The following is a 15,103-nucleotide window of genomic DNA, read 5'->3' as shown; positions in this document are numbered from 1 at the left end:
ATAGACCTATATAAAGTGAACCTCTGAACAATAACTAGTGACAGAAACCTAAAAAATGGCTGTTGTTTGGAGTCTATTTTGTGGGCATTTCAAAAAGAAATGTTTCTGAAAAAATGGCTGCCGTTTACAGGTGGCCTTTTAGAAGGTTTCTGCATCTCATCTCTGATAATATTGTGATAATTTCTTCGGATTACACTGATTTTTAAGCATTATAAAATAAAATAATGATCAAATTTTCGAGTTTACTATTCCTCTTCGCAGTAGTTCTCCCTCCTCTTTTTCCTGCACGATCGTCGAGAGGTTGGCTGGAGGATTTTTCAACGGGTATAGAGAAAACTTGGATTAAAAAAAATAAACAAGGCAAAATGGCACTCTACCTCTGAGTGTCATTACAAACTCTCGACGGTCCTGTACGTACTGTACGTATACAATATTCCTGAGGTTATAACATATGAACAAGCAAAACAAGTTGGGTTTAATGTGTTGGAATTTGTTATATTATTATTACTGCCATTACAGCTAGCGAGTATTGAATAGTTTAAATTCGTGTTATGGATACGTTCTTAAGCTTTAATTCATTTCTGCATTGAAACAGAAGAGTATGCAAGTGGCATAAAAGATTGCTATACCTTTTAAACTGTAGAATAATAAAACCGTAGACAGGAAGGGGACTTTTATTGTCTGCATCCGGGTCGACCTTTGCTCCTATATTCGGACTAACCTAACCTTAGAGGAGAATGCTGATAGTCATGTGACTAATATAACGCGGCTATGGTCACATGACGATTAGAAAGCAAGAGATGACGTAAATCCTTCCCTTCGGGTTTATAAAGCTTCAGGGGGTGTCAAGTGTCACTCTACTATATATATATATATATTATATATATAACAATAGCACTTAAATGACATATTTCACATTAAATTTTTATTTATTTAAAAATATTTATGATTAAAATTAAATAATTAAAACTGATAATAAAATGGATGCGTCGAATTTCTAATTAAAAAAAGAGAGTTTGTGTTTGAATACGATAAACGTATACGATATTTCGCGTAATTGAACAATAATTATTCTTGATATTTACTTAGAATTATTTACTTAGAATTATTTATTTAAGATCATATTTTAGTTTCGAAATATATTACAAAGAATTCCTTATTAATATATAAATTATTTATATATAAGGAGATTCTTTAAAAAAAAGTTATAAATATATCTCTTAAATAAATATTGTAACTGTTTGCTGTAATGTTATGGAATAGACCAAACTGACTGTAGTAGAATTATCTGAGAGTAGAATATTACAGAATTTATTATGATCTACTGGAAATATTAATACTTAATTGTGCTTCAATCATTTCTTGACTCATCTGTACGTCATTTATTTTTCTAGTTCTGGAATTTCCGATTTGTAATAAATGATTTAATTCAATATATCTGTCTACATAGATAATTTTCTCTGAACTTATTGGATGTATAAATTTTATTGTGTTTTATTTTTTTTTTCAAGATTATAAATTGTATATAATGTAGCTAGACATGTGGGCCTATGGGGAATGAGAACACTTTCGTAAAAGGGCAGAAGGGGTTGATTTTTTTCTACATTTTACATAATTTTAACTTGTTTAATTTTTTTCGTTCTTGCTTTGTCCAAATTTTCCTCAATGTTTTACCAAAATTTCTGAGGACAGTTGCCCCTACTCTCCCGACTCGTACGCCTGTGACTAGAAATGCGGTATTTTATGCTCATTCTCCATATTGTTAATAGAATGAATATCATTCTATATTTAAGTAATGATTCTGAATGGATTTAAATAAAATTGTGCATTTATTTCCTTACTCTACGGGCCATACGTTGTGAACGGTTGTCAAACATCTCGACCGTAAATTCTATCCATTTAAATTTTTCCTATTTGCATAAATTCGGCTGTTTGAATAAATTTGAACAAAATTTCAATTGCACCATTTATTATATATTTAAATCATAAATTTCATATTTTATTATACGAAATATATATAAATTAAAATCCATTAACATAATAAAAATTTATTTCTATAGAATAATTAGATTAAATAATATTTTAAAATTAAGTATCCTTTTCCTAATTATAAATGAAATAATCGAAATTAGTTATTTAAATCTTTATTTCATTTGTTTTAGTTTACTTTTTACACATTTTAACGAGAATAATTACCTTGAATGAAATGTATTTTCAGGAGTATCTCCAATGTAAAATTCAATATAATTTGGTGATAAATTTTGATGTAATGTAGAACGTTATAAAAATAATAATGCTTTTTAATTTATTGGTAGATGAAACATTTCATTCTTAAATCCGCAAAATCATAAAATTAAAATTTACGATTCCACTTACTGTGGCTCTTATATCATTTTTATATAGGTCTAATATATTAATCGATAATGCACAAATATAAAATTAAGTTAAATTAATATACATATATATAAGAAATTTTTAAATATAAGATTGTGAAAGTTGAATAAAACTTTGAAAAATTTATAATTACTTCTTGGGAAAATAATATTTAAATGCCTTTACAAAATTCTGCGAAAGTAGAACAGAAAATGACAAGTGTAATTAAAATGTCACAATTCACTCCAATCGTGTAATTTGTTTAAGAGCATTCGTAGAAATTATAACAGAAAATAATTTACGTCAATTTTTTCCCTATTTTTGCTTATGAAATGGTTTATAACAATTGAAACAATATATATTAATAACGTAATTCGACTGTGATGTCATTATTCGTATCTTTGTTTAGTTTTGTATTTACTTTAATAAATTGTATCGATTTTTTTAATATGTTATTGATGTCTACTGGATTATAACTTTTACATTAAAAATTATGAAATTTTTATTAGAAAGTACTTTCTCTATTTATTTTTAACTACAGTGAAGCCTCAAAAATCTGATCTAATTGGAGCCGGATTCCCATCAGGCTTCAATATACGTGTAAATTAGCATTTTAAGTACTGTAAACTCAAAATACACTATAAATCAAATTTACACGTCCTAAGTTGAAGCCTGTATTTTACAATGAATACAGGAATACTTATAAAAATTCAAAATATAATTTATATAATCAATTATACTGTATTGGGCTGCAATTTTCAAAATTCCAGATCTATAAATTCCCACTGGCATCGGTCTGTCTGTCTGTATCTCGAGAACGGAGTTATATACATGAAAGTCGAGACCAGATATGGAAAGCATGGAGCTGGAGGCCCGACTTCCGGTCATACTATTTTCCGGAAGTTTCGTGATTTTTTAAATTTAAATTCGATTAAAAATTGCGTCATGATGATGCCCAATAAATAATTGCTCGCTATTATTATGATTTATTGAAAATTGTATTTATGTTGTGTCACGAAAACTTTATTATCTAATAAAATAAGTTTTTTTCACATCTTTCTGTTAAATATGACTGTTATTTTATTACAAAATTCTCAACAAAAAATCCAATAGCAGTCTTTAAAATTCGATCATTTTGACATGAGTTATCGTGCATTCTTAAGATGTCGGAAGTAGCGAAAGACCAATGCATTATTTTCTTATAACTGATTGAAAAATATTCATAAGATACTTCGACTAAGTAATTTTTTAAGCTGAATAATTTAATTTTACTTTTATTAAGACGGGTAATATTTTACAGATAATTGAAGTAACTATTACTTCAGTCAATTTTTCATAGTCAACGCTTATCGTTACAATGCCCACAGCGAATAGCTCGATTTGGGATTTAATTATAGTTGATGCTGCTTATTCATATACGTATTAAGTTTTTAAATTGTTTTCATTCTTAGATTTTTTTTAGAATTAAATTAATTAAATATTTCTTTTAGATATAATTCTTAAGAAATTCGAGTTATATAAAAAGTTATTGTCGCAATTTATTGTCTTCACCTTAGGTAACAAACACAATGTTATGATCATTAATCTTGAATTTACGTTTCTTTTACTACAGAAATAAATCAAAATGATAAAATATACTCTGTAATTTCCGTTAATAAAGTTAATAAATGACATTATTACTATTTAATCCATTGTCACATCAATAAAAATAATTACACAAATAAATAGCTGATTAGTTTTTTTTAATTATATCAATTTAAGGAAGAAAATTAAAACTAGAAATACATTATTAGTAACAAAATAACAGAATAAACTCGTAAAATTTAGTACATAGAAAAATATCGATTATCTTATTAGTTCTTATTTAAATAATTAATGGATTAATTAATCAATCATAAATTTATATTGTATGTTGTAAAAATTAATTTCTCAAATAAATCAAAAGTATTCAATAAATAATTACATTATCTATAAAAATACAAAAAGAAATGATTAAAAAAACTATATAAATTTAATTGTATAATATGAAACTAAAATAAGAATAATTATTTATGTAAACCTTGTGTAAGATTTATATTTTGAAAGTCTTATAGCATTAAAATATATCTAAATAACAATACTTTAATGCTATATTAAAGTATATGCAATGCAATATATAATGTATATATTGCAACATTGCAATTTGGAAATTATATATATGTTATATGTATGTATGTATGTTTATAAATAAAAATTTATTATTATTATTATTATTATAAGTTCCAATTGCCATTTATTAATTATTTTATAAATTATTAACCGTTTATAGAAGTAATAATAAATTTAAACTTTAATAGGCAGTCACTGACAAAGGTGAGAATTTACAAATGGTTAACATGATTTTACTTATCTTAATTTGTAAACAGTTATATTTCTAATATTAAGTATAAAATATTAAATATATACACTACTGAATTATAGATACTACGTATTAAAATTAATATATTTAGTCTGACTAAATGAATCATTTGAATAAACAGATATTACATTTTAGATCTTGTGAATGGGATCTTTCTACAGATAAATTGTATTGAAACAGAGAATGATAGATATTATACATTTAAATTTCCATATATTCTTTATAATTTAAAATGTAAAATATACAAAAATTTTATTTTTGTTTGTAAATTAAATTTAATTATTCTATAATATTAAAATTTGCGCTTAATGGCTCTTCTCTAACTATATAATTGCGGGAAAAGGAATTTATCGTTTATTAAATTGTGGTGTTAGATAAACCAGCTGTTTCTAACTTGTATGATAATAAGCATAAAGCGAACTGTATATTCAAATTCGGATAATATACGCGTGTTAAAATATATATGGTGTAAATTACGTATATAATTCACAAGAGGACAAAATATTAATTTAAGTAAGAAACTTTTAATTATTGATAATATTGTTGAAATCTGAAAAAATGTATTTGTTGGCTTATATTATTATCCTAAATTATTTTATACATATTTTATGTATTTTGAAAGAGAATTTATAAATATTTTGTTTAGTAAAACTTCACTTATGTGGCCAATTTTTGGGTATACAATTTCTGTCTACCAAAGTTACATGGTTACTTAAGTGGGGTTGACATGCAGAATGGTGAATACTGCTAAAAATTTGATACAGATTATGAAAGTAAATATTAAATAAATAAATAATTCACAAAATACAGTACTATATATCTTTCGCAATGTACTGGTACAGTAATTCAAACTTCCAGACAGGGCAATATATGAACACTGAATAGTAAAGTATTGAAATATACGGTGAAATCTAACTGTTTGTAGTAGGATTCATTCATATATTGTACTGTACAATAGTTTACTACCCATAGACGGAATCAGCATGTTTATGAAATGGTAGTAAAGATTTTATTTAAATACAGCTATTGTACTTTAACAGAAGAATTCAGAAACAATTTTAAACGGAAGTCATTTAATATGCAGAACTCTTTAAGTGTCAGAAAGTTCTAAGAGAAATGGCTACCAATACCGAGTTTGATTGTATTAAAACATGCAGATTTATACGGAATTTCATGGATGACCACGTAACTGAGGTGATTAAAATATAGTAAAACCTCTCAAAACGCAGTTTTAGTATATTTTAATCGAAATAATTTTGAAAAATTAAATATTCTTTTGTAATAGATAAATATAATTAATGTCTGACTTTATAATATACTAAAATAAGTTGAAATATATTTTATCCAATCTTCTTTTAATATATAAATAGAGTTTACGTGTCTGTAGAATCGGCATTACTATTCTATTTTATCATACCCCTACACCATTTCCCCCCTTTCAAAAATATATTTATATATGAATTAAGGCTTTTATGTCCAACAGATGGCGCTAACTTCCGACGACGTAAGTTTGCTTTTCTGTGAGAATGGACTGAAGCAGATCATTTTCTATCTATCTATATAAATAAAATATAACGTTCGTTTGTTCCCACCGATTCCTTTGAAATTTTGACACAACGTTGCATTCGAATACGCACGTGTTTTTATATAATATACATGTCGAAATTCTCCCCAGTGGGGGGAGATGGACGGGATTAAGGCTTACTGTGAAGAACTCGACTTTTATTATACTATTTTAGATGCGTGTTTGATTGCGTTTTAATAGGGAACGTCAACAGAATATACACTAAAAAGGAATTTTTCGATATTCCCCAGCGGGAAAAGTGACGGGATTAAGGCTTACTGTGAAGAACTCGGCTTTTATTATACTATTTTACGTGCGGTTTTTTGCGTTTTTAATTGCTTTTTAATAGGTTACGTCAACAGAATATACACTAAAAAGGAATTTTTCGATATTCCCCAGCGGGAAAAGTGACGGGATTAAGGCTTACTGTGAAGAACTCGGCTTTTATTATACTATTTTACGTGCGGTTTTTTGCGTTTTTAATTGCTTTTTAATAGGTTACGTCAACAGAATATACACTAAAAAGGAATTTTTCGATATTCCCCAGCGGGAAAAGTGACGGGATTAAGGCTTACTGTGAAGAACTCGGCTTTTATTATACTATTTTACATGCGGTTTTTTGCGTTTTTAATTGCGTTTTAATAGGTTACGTCAACAGAATATACACTAAAAAGGGATTTTTCGATATTCCCCAGCGGGAAAAGTGACGGGATTAAAGCTTACTGTGAAGAACTCGGCTTTTATTATACTATTTTAGATGCGTTTTAATAGGGTACGTCAAGAGAATGTACACTAAGAAGGTGATTTATATATAGAAAACCTCTCAAAACGCAGTTTTAGTATATTTTAATCGAAATAATTTTGAAAAATTAAATATTCTTTTGTAATAGATAAATATAATTAATGTCTGACTTTATAATATACTAAAATAAGTTGAAATATATTTTATCCAATCTTCTTTTAATATATAAATAGAGTTTACGTGTTGTAGTTCCATTATATTTCTATGATTATAAATATTTACAAGTTTGTTTTTATTACTGTTTATTAGTAACGCACTAATGTAATAGTATTGACCTTTTTATGAACGGTTTATCCAAAAATAAATCCATTATATAGTATTTTAAAATGTATACGTTTATTTACAATGTTATAATTATAATATTGTATATAATTATATTAAATAATAATTTACTTTTAAAATTATTAAAATTTACATATAATTTATTTACATTTTCCAATTAGTCAATTATTATATATTTTAGTCTACACAATAACTTCAGTATTTTTAATGATATTTTTAAATAAAAATTTGAACAATTAATTAATTAATTGAACTTTTTACTTAAAATTTTGTAGAGTTTTGAAGTACATAAACAGTGGCGTTATGGATCAATAACGTGAAATTTCCCACAAAGCCTCTCAACTCCCATCTCGGAAAGTGAAGTTGGAGAAAGGGGCACCAGCACCATGAAAGGGGGTTATGGAAAGATTCAATTCATTTAAAATATTATTTTACAAAATGAGAAGGTTTTATCGTCAAGATGCAAACTGCAAACATGAACCAATTTCTCACTTATTAGAGAATAAGGCTCGGTTTCACGAATTCCGGTTAACTCTAATTGGAGATTAGCGAGAAGCTAATATCCAATTGCTAAATTCTTCCGGAAAAAAAGAAAAATCTAATAATAATAAGATTTCGAAAATGTTAATTTGTGAAACGTGAAAGTACAAGTAACAAAAGTATGAAATGTGATCCGTGAATATTAATTAATGAAGGCTGTTGTGTTTAATGTTACATTCGCAGGCAAGCTTAAATTCACCATGATTCATGACTCACTTTATATTTAACACAGTTTATACCTCACTTGCAGTCACAGTTTGCGATTCTCTGTCTTGAGTGATTTTGATCTTTACTAATTTTAATTTTGAAAAATACCTTTCGCCCTTAGCAGAGCCAATTGGATGTATTGCTAAAATTATACATAAACGAACCGGCAGCAGTAAGGTTGGTTGAAATCCTTTGAGCTGAACATTTGATTACAGTTAAATAAAAATCTTGTCCGCATACTATAGCATCTTACATTCCCGTTTCGAGTTTCTGACGTTCCTCTGTAACTTGGTCTTGATGAGCGAAATCGACAAATTCTGCGGTCCCGAGCTGCGAGGACGGGTGCTGCTTGCCTGCAATACCTCTTGCATTGAAACATTAAATCGCGAATAAACAGAGATGAGAGTTTCATGTTCCTTACGTAGTTGCTCCTGATTTAATGAATACAACTCCGTTACTCTGGCTGGAGAAGTTATCCTTGCATTATGTGAAATTTGATCGGATTAAGCAGGGCAAAATCGGCAAAGATATCTCAGTTTTACGAAAATCTTTCCTCAGTTTGTGCATAGATGTTTGCAAAAGTGAATGTTTCTCTTCTTAAACAGTCGATCACCTTAGCTTCCGTTTCATCTTCAGCAAGTCTCCAGGTTTGACTTTCTTCAGGCAATTCGCTTTGCTTCGTTTTGATTCTTCAAGTTTATGTTTTTCCAAGAACTGTTAAGTTTATGCAATGCACAAATTTATCACGAAGTGTTTGTAGATATTTTGATGTCGAGTCTAACTAGCGAATAGCTTGCAGGAAGTGGAAATTGGATGACTGAAGATAGTTTAAAGCAGGGCCGATGATTCTGAGGATTTCTCGAAACACTTGGGCTCGTACAATCGTTTAAAAATATTTTATAACCCCTGAAAGAACATGGCTAACTCCCGAAACTTTCCGAATTTTGCGATCGTTGATTTTAGAGTTCTTCAAGAGTTTCGATTTGCAGAGAATATGTAAAAAATGTGTTTTTTGCAGATATGAATGGGTGGGTGTGCAGGTAATCGTTACGATGAGGGCAGATGTTTTCCAAAACAGTACGTTCAGTACTTCATACTATATGTTGTTCTTTAGTACAATCAAAGGATTGATCAAGGATATGCGTTACGTAATTTTAGAAGGGGTTATTTACGACAGTGTTATGGAGCATTATAGGATGGAAGTTGGAAAGTATAAATATAGCATTACGTAATTTATGGGCGATCCACATCTCGTCGTTTGTACTTTTTGCGGTCTGATGTTTTGAATTATATGCACTTTTCTAAGGTTCCAGAAAAAATACAACAGACGAGTAACATGCATTAATTAGGTCTATAAGAGTGTAGTAGATGATCGAAAATCCATTATATAGACGCAACTGGGATTATTCATTTTTGTTTGGAACCAACTGTAATTCCTTGCATTACTGCTGCCCCATCTAAAGATTGCCCTATTGTGTGTTCTAAATAAATGTTGTACTTCTGAAACAGGGCTGTTATTTTTTAGCATTTTATTCTTTTATAACAACGTATTTTTTGGCTATTAAGAAAAATGTTTTAAAATTTTAAATTAATATCCAAATGTAATGCTCCAACTAAGGAAAAATAAAAGTCCGAAATGTACAGTACTCTTGGAGTTATCTTTGTTTTTTTCCTTTTTATTTCTTAGTAGTTTGTTCAGAAATCGTGGTGTGATAAGTCCGGATTAATAGCCGAAAAACACGTAAATATAAAAGAATAAAATCCTAGAAAAAAAAAGACTAGATGCTTTACGAATAAAGAGCTGTTACTGTTTTAAAAACGCTTGTTATTGTGCCTTCAATTACTTGTTCAACATATAAAAGGCATTCACTACTTCATAATTTGAATCCAGATGTATGTATACACTACATAGGCTAACTAAAAGACACAGCACGTCTCTCAAAATCACCAAAAATCACTTATTTTTCGACTATTCATAATTATTTTTCGAACAACAATTGAAACCAAATTTTCATTTAAAAATCTGTTATGATATGAAAACATTCAAAACCATCCCAAAAACAACTACAAAGTATCAAAATTTCAATAATTTTTAGAAATTCTCAATTTCCAGAAAGAAATTAGAAGATAAAAATCATCAAATTGAGACCAACTTAAGACCAAAAGTAGGAAGATTCGGATATCTTCCGAATTTTCCTACTTTTTAAAGCATGTAGGCTCGATCTACAGGCTTTAAAAATAACGTTATAATTCTAAAACTGTTATTGCATTATAGATACAATAGACCAATACTTTTTTTTGCGAATATCGTCGTTTTGAGACCCATGAACACAGAAAAGTAAAATAAAAACAGGGGAGGAGAATATAAATTCCTGGTGTGTGTATGTGTGTGTGTATTGATGTCTATTTCATTTAATATCTCGGAATGATATAAAGATTAAGAAACGAAATTCGGCATGATAACTTGTATATAATGGGCATTGATGCTATTAAATTTTGGAGTGCGGAACTTCAGAAGGTGGGGAAAGTGTGGGTGCCATATAATATCTCTAGTAGGATCAGACTTAATGAAAATTTTATTTGTTATTTTAAAAATCCTATCTCTATCTTCAAATTAAAACTACTTTTTTAAAGAAATAAAAATGTAAACAAATATCTCAATAAAAGCACGTTTCTACTGCCACGTGATAAGTTTTATTTGATGACGACATAGTTTTCTGTAATGTTTTTATGACGTGGCACATGTGTCTAAGAACTTATGTTAATTCAATATTTTAAATGATTTTCATTATTTCTGAAGATTATTTTAGCAAATAAATTAATTTTTTATTGTTGTTATTACTTAAATATTCATTATAGATTAAATAAAATTTAAATATATTGAAAAATAAATAATAAATTTTATAATAATAATAATGATGTTTTCAATTTAAAAAAAAAGACTGTAGTTATTACTTTTTAATTATTATTTAGTAATATATTTATAAGTTTTGAAAACTTATTTCTTCTTGATACTTAAAATATATTCTAGTATTTATATATATAAGATAGTTTCTGACATGACCTCTAGATGGCACTAAAGTAAAATAAATAGTTCTTCCATTATATATATATTAAATTCAAAATTTTGGTTATATGTAATCGAAATTAGCATAAATATTTGTTTAAGTATTTTCTATGTAATTTTATACAAAAATAAAATTTATACTACAATTTATTGATTTTCTAAAGTAATAAATTTATATGGTGTTTAGTTTCAATTTTCGTTAAAAGATGGCAGTCATGTAGCTTTATATATGAATGCCCTCTTAGTCAATTGATTTTTAAAAAAATAATTTTGTTATTCGTTTTAAAAATAGCCTTTTCGACTTCAAACAGTTTGTAACTGTCGATAAATGATCGATTTAATTAATAAAATAAATAAAATTAAATTTAACTACCACGTCTTTACGGGGTTTAGCAATATTTGAATGTTTTCAAGTATATTAACCCCTGATGGTGGCTTAACAAGTTTCCAAATACTATTATACACAAGCGATTTTATTTCTTGGTCCATAACCGTTTTTCACTCGATTGCATTAACGTTCCTTACTGCATCTCCTTACGACTTAAGACTGATTGTAATATTTTTCTGCGACTTTAAAAATTTGCAGAAAATTAACGAATTCGATATTAAAAACTCTGAACCGAAGACAAGAGAAGAATTAAATAGGACTCTAACACAAAATTGTTTGGTTCTATTTACGTTTTCGAGAATTTTTGGAAAAGAATTTTCCCAAAGAAAAAGCATTAAATTTTTAACATTGGAGATTGCGTGTATAGCCTAAGACAGGGGTGGTGAACCTATGGCTCGTGTGCCCAAAGTGACATGTAAGGAAAAATCTTGGCACGTAACGTGTCATACGATTTTGATTTATCATCTGTCTTTTTCGATCATCTTTTCGGTTTATCACATGATCATCCTTTCTTTCAATCAGGTTTTTTTTACGTTTATTCTAATTAAAGCATATTTGTTTAACCTAGTTGGTAATGTAATCCTTGGTGCCAAGATAGCCGCGCTTCCGGTCGCCATCTTGATTGGTCTGAAGACTGCGCGTTTAGCGCTATTTTGATCGGAGATCACGTGTCTCCGAAAATATAATAATCTAAGATAAAATAGTGATAAAAAAAATACTCACGTTAACGATTCTTTTTTTCCCTAGCTTGGTAGATTCCAATTTCATTTTTTGCAGGTTCTTTCTTCCCTAATGTTGTTGTTTCTGCTACAACCTTAAAGGAGTGTTTGGCTGCCTTTTTATTCACATTTGCTGTTGCCTTTTCCTATTCCTTCTCTATTTTCAGTGTTTGCTTCTTATTAAAGTTCGGAAGTAGTGTGGATGGAACATATTGTAGATCAAACCATTTTGGAGTTTTCCCAGTCCCTGGACACATCGCAACCAATTGTTTTGCAAAAAATTAGAAACTGTCTCCAGGTTTTCTTTATACTTATTCAATCAGATATATGCTTCGGACAGTGCCGAATGCTGTAATTCCATTTTGCCGTACATTTTAAACAATTTGAAGGCGAACCGAAAGACAAAATACGACCAAAAAGGACATTGCCGAATATGCTTTTGAATGTTTCCTTCGTATGCTGAATACTTATTACCACTTTTACAAATCTTAGAAAACATGATTTTAAGTCGCTTCGATAGTATAATTTACATGTTTTAGCACACGAGTTGCACCTTGCATGAGTTCGTTACAGTCCTATTTTTAAAGCAAATTTAAAGCCATTATTAATATCATTGTTCCACGCTAATTTCAAATATTCATTTTCATCTATCTATTAGAATTTACGGGGAGTTCGACCTAACAAAAATTCACCGGATCTAATTTCGGGGATACTATAGATTACCACCTATGGAATTTCGGGTCTTTGAGTATATATCTGAACTCAGGAGACCGAGACGAGTTCAACGATACCCTACTTTTGGACCGGAGACGAAAAATAATAAAGTTATCATACTTTTTCCAGCGATCGCGCGATGATAGGGAGTCGTGTCGCTCTCTCCTCTAAGTCGGCTTCGCTATCGCGATCGGGAGTCGCGTCGCTTGCCGTTAAAATTGCCTTTAGTAGACGTTTCTCCCCTTTTTTTACTTTGTTCAAGAACTACCGTGAATCAATAACTAGTGACGTTTAGCACATGGCGGCCTGCCGGCGGCTCCCCTCCGAGAGGTCAGTCGGGAGCACGAACAGTCGGAACGGCCGCCACGTTCGCTGACATAAGTAATATTAACCGAATTGGCGATCGCGCGATGATCGGAAGTCGCGTCGCTGTCTCCGCTCTCGTATCGCGTATTTAACCCTACTGGGGATGACCGTAGTCCGACGTCATGGTTTGCAGACTTTACCGCAAGATGGCAGTACTAGCAACTATGGTGCCGTCTTCATGAGAGCATTAAAAAAGTATGGTAACTTTTTTTTTTTTCTTTGTGGTTTTAGGCCCTTTACCGCTCAGAGAGCACAAAAAGGCCAAGATCTGGTATGTATGCAAGTGTGTTTGTGTTTGTTAGTAAGGGTGTCCCAGAAAGGGCTCATATTGTCCCATAGAGGGCTCATAGAAATACTAGTCCCTTGTGAGGGCTCATAAGTTTACGTGTTTTTTGTTGTGTTTCAGTTTTTTATTCTGAGTGTTATGTTTAGTGTTTTGCTAATTACTTACCGTTTTTATTTATTTAAAGAAGGAGAAAGATAGTTGGATAGAAAAGTTGCAGTTTGCGTGTTATGATTAACCAGACCTAACCTTGATTTCTGAGTTACCCAGAGTTGCCGAGGAAGGGAAGGCAGCAGTGAGTAATTCAATGATAGTCATTTCCAGCAAATGGGGAGTAGCTATTGAGAAAAGAAAATTTAGAAGGGGGGAAAATACTACACCCTATAGGGGTACTTATAGTAGCCTTCCGGGAGGACTTTAGGGGACTGGCCCCCATTTGGGACACAGAGTAGAGGAAACCCGGAAAAACTCTACTCGGCCAGCAATAAAGGGAAACCAAAAGCGTAGACGATTACTCTAGCTTGGGCAAAATAACAACAAAGTGCTGGAAACAACTACCACGTGGGAGAAAAAGAGAAGTAAAACAGAGTTTGAAGATTAGGTCCCACTCAACACAGTCTCCAAACAGGTGTGTAGTTCTGTGCAGTGGGTGATGTGTTGAACCTGTAAAATTATTTATTTATTATTTCCCAGCAGTAGGCTAGAAGAAAAGCCTGCATTGCTAGGTGAGGAGAAGAGACGGCCGGATGGCCGAGCGGTAAAGGTGGCAGCCTACCACTCTGGGGGACCCGGGATCGAATCCGAGCGGGTCGAATAATCCCCAGGAATTTTTCGGGGGTGGTCTGTTCGGATATGTCGGGCCCCGTTCCTCACCACCCGGTCGCCCCATTGTGGGCCTGGCCGAACCCATAATGGGCCTACTAAAAGAGGCCCTCTTAGTGCCCACAGGCGGAAAGAGTAAAAAAAAAAAAAAAAAAAAAAAGGTGAGGAGAAGAAGAACGAACATGAAGTTGTGTATATAACAGATTATAGGTGCAGTGGCTTTCAATGCCACAAAGCTTGGCACTAGCAATGGAGGGCAAGTAGAATCGAAATATGTATACGGCTTACAGACAGCTTACAGCAGAGACATTGTTGCTATTCAACCGAAATAGACAGTAACAATAGAAATATGTAAAAGTTTGAAGATTGAGTTAGAAGTAAAAGGTGAGAGTTAGTAATTTATTGAAGTTGAGATGATGAGGATGTACAATGATTTTTAATGAGAATATACAATTACAATGAAATTTTTTCTTTTTCTTTTTTTTTTTTTTTTGACCCACCAGGAATGGCCGATGAAGACAGGGCCATCCCAGAGGTTTTATAGAGTATAGTTTTATTTATTTAGTGTGCAGTAGAAG

Source organism: Centruroides vittatus, unplaced genomic scaffold (assembly GCF_030686945.1).
Source record: "Centruroides vittatus isolate TY-2023 unplaced genomic scaffold, ASM3068694v2 contig_1154, whole genome shotgun sequence".
Taxonomy (NCBI): Eukaryota; Metazoa; Arthropoda; class Arachnida; order Scorpiones; family Buthidae; genus Centruroides; species Centruroides vittatus.
Note: the sequence above shows the minus strand (reverse complement) of the source record.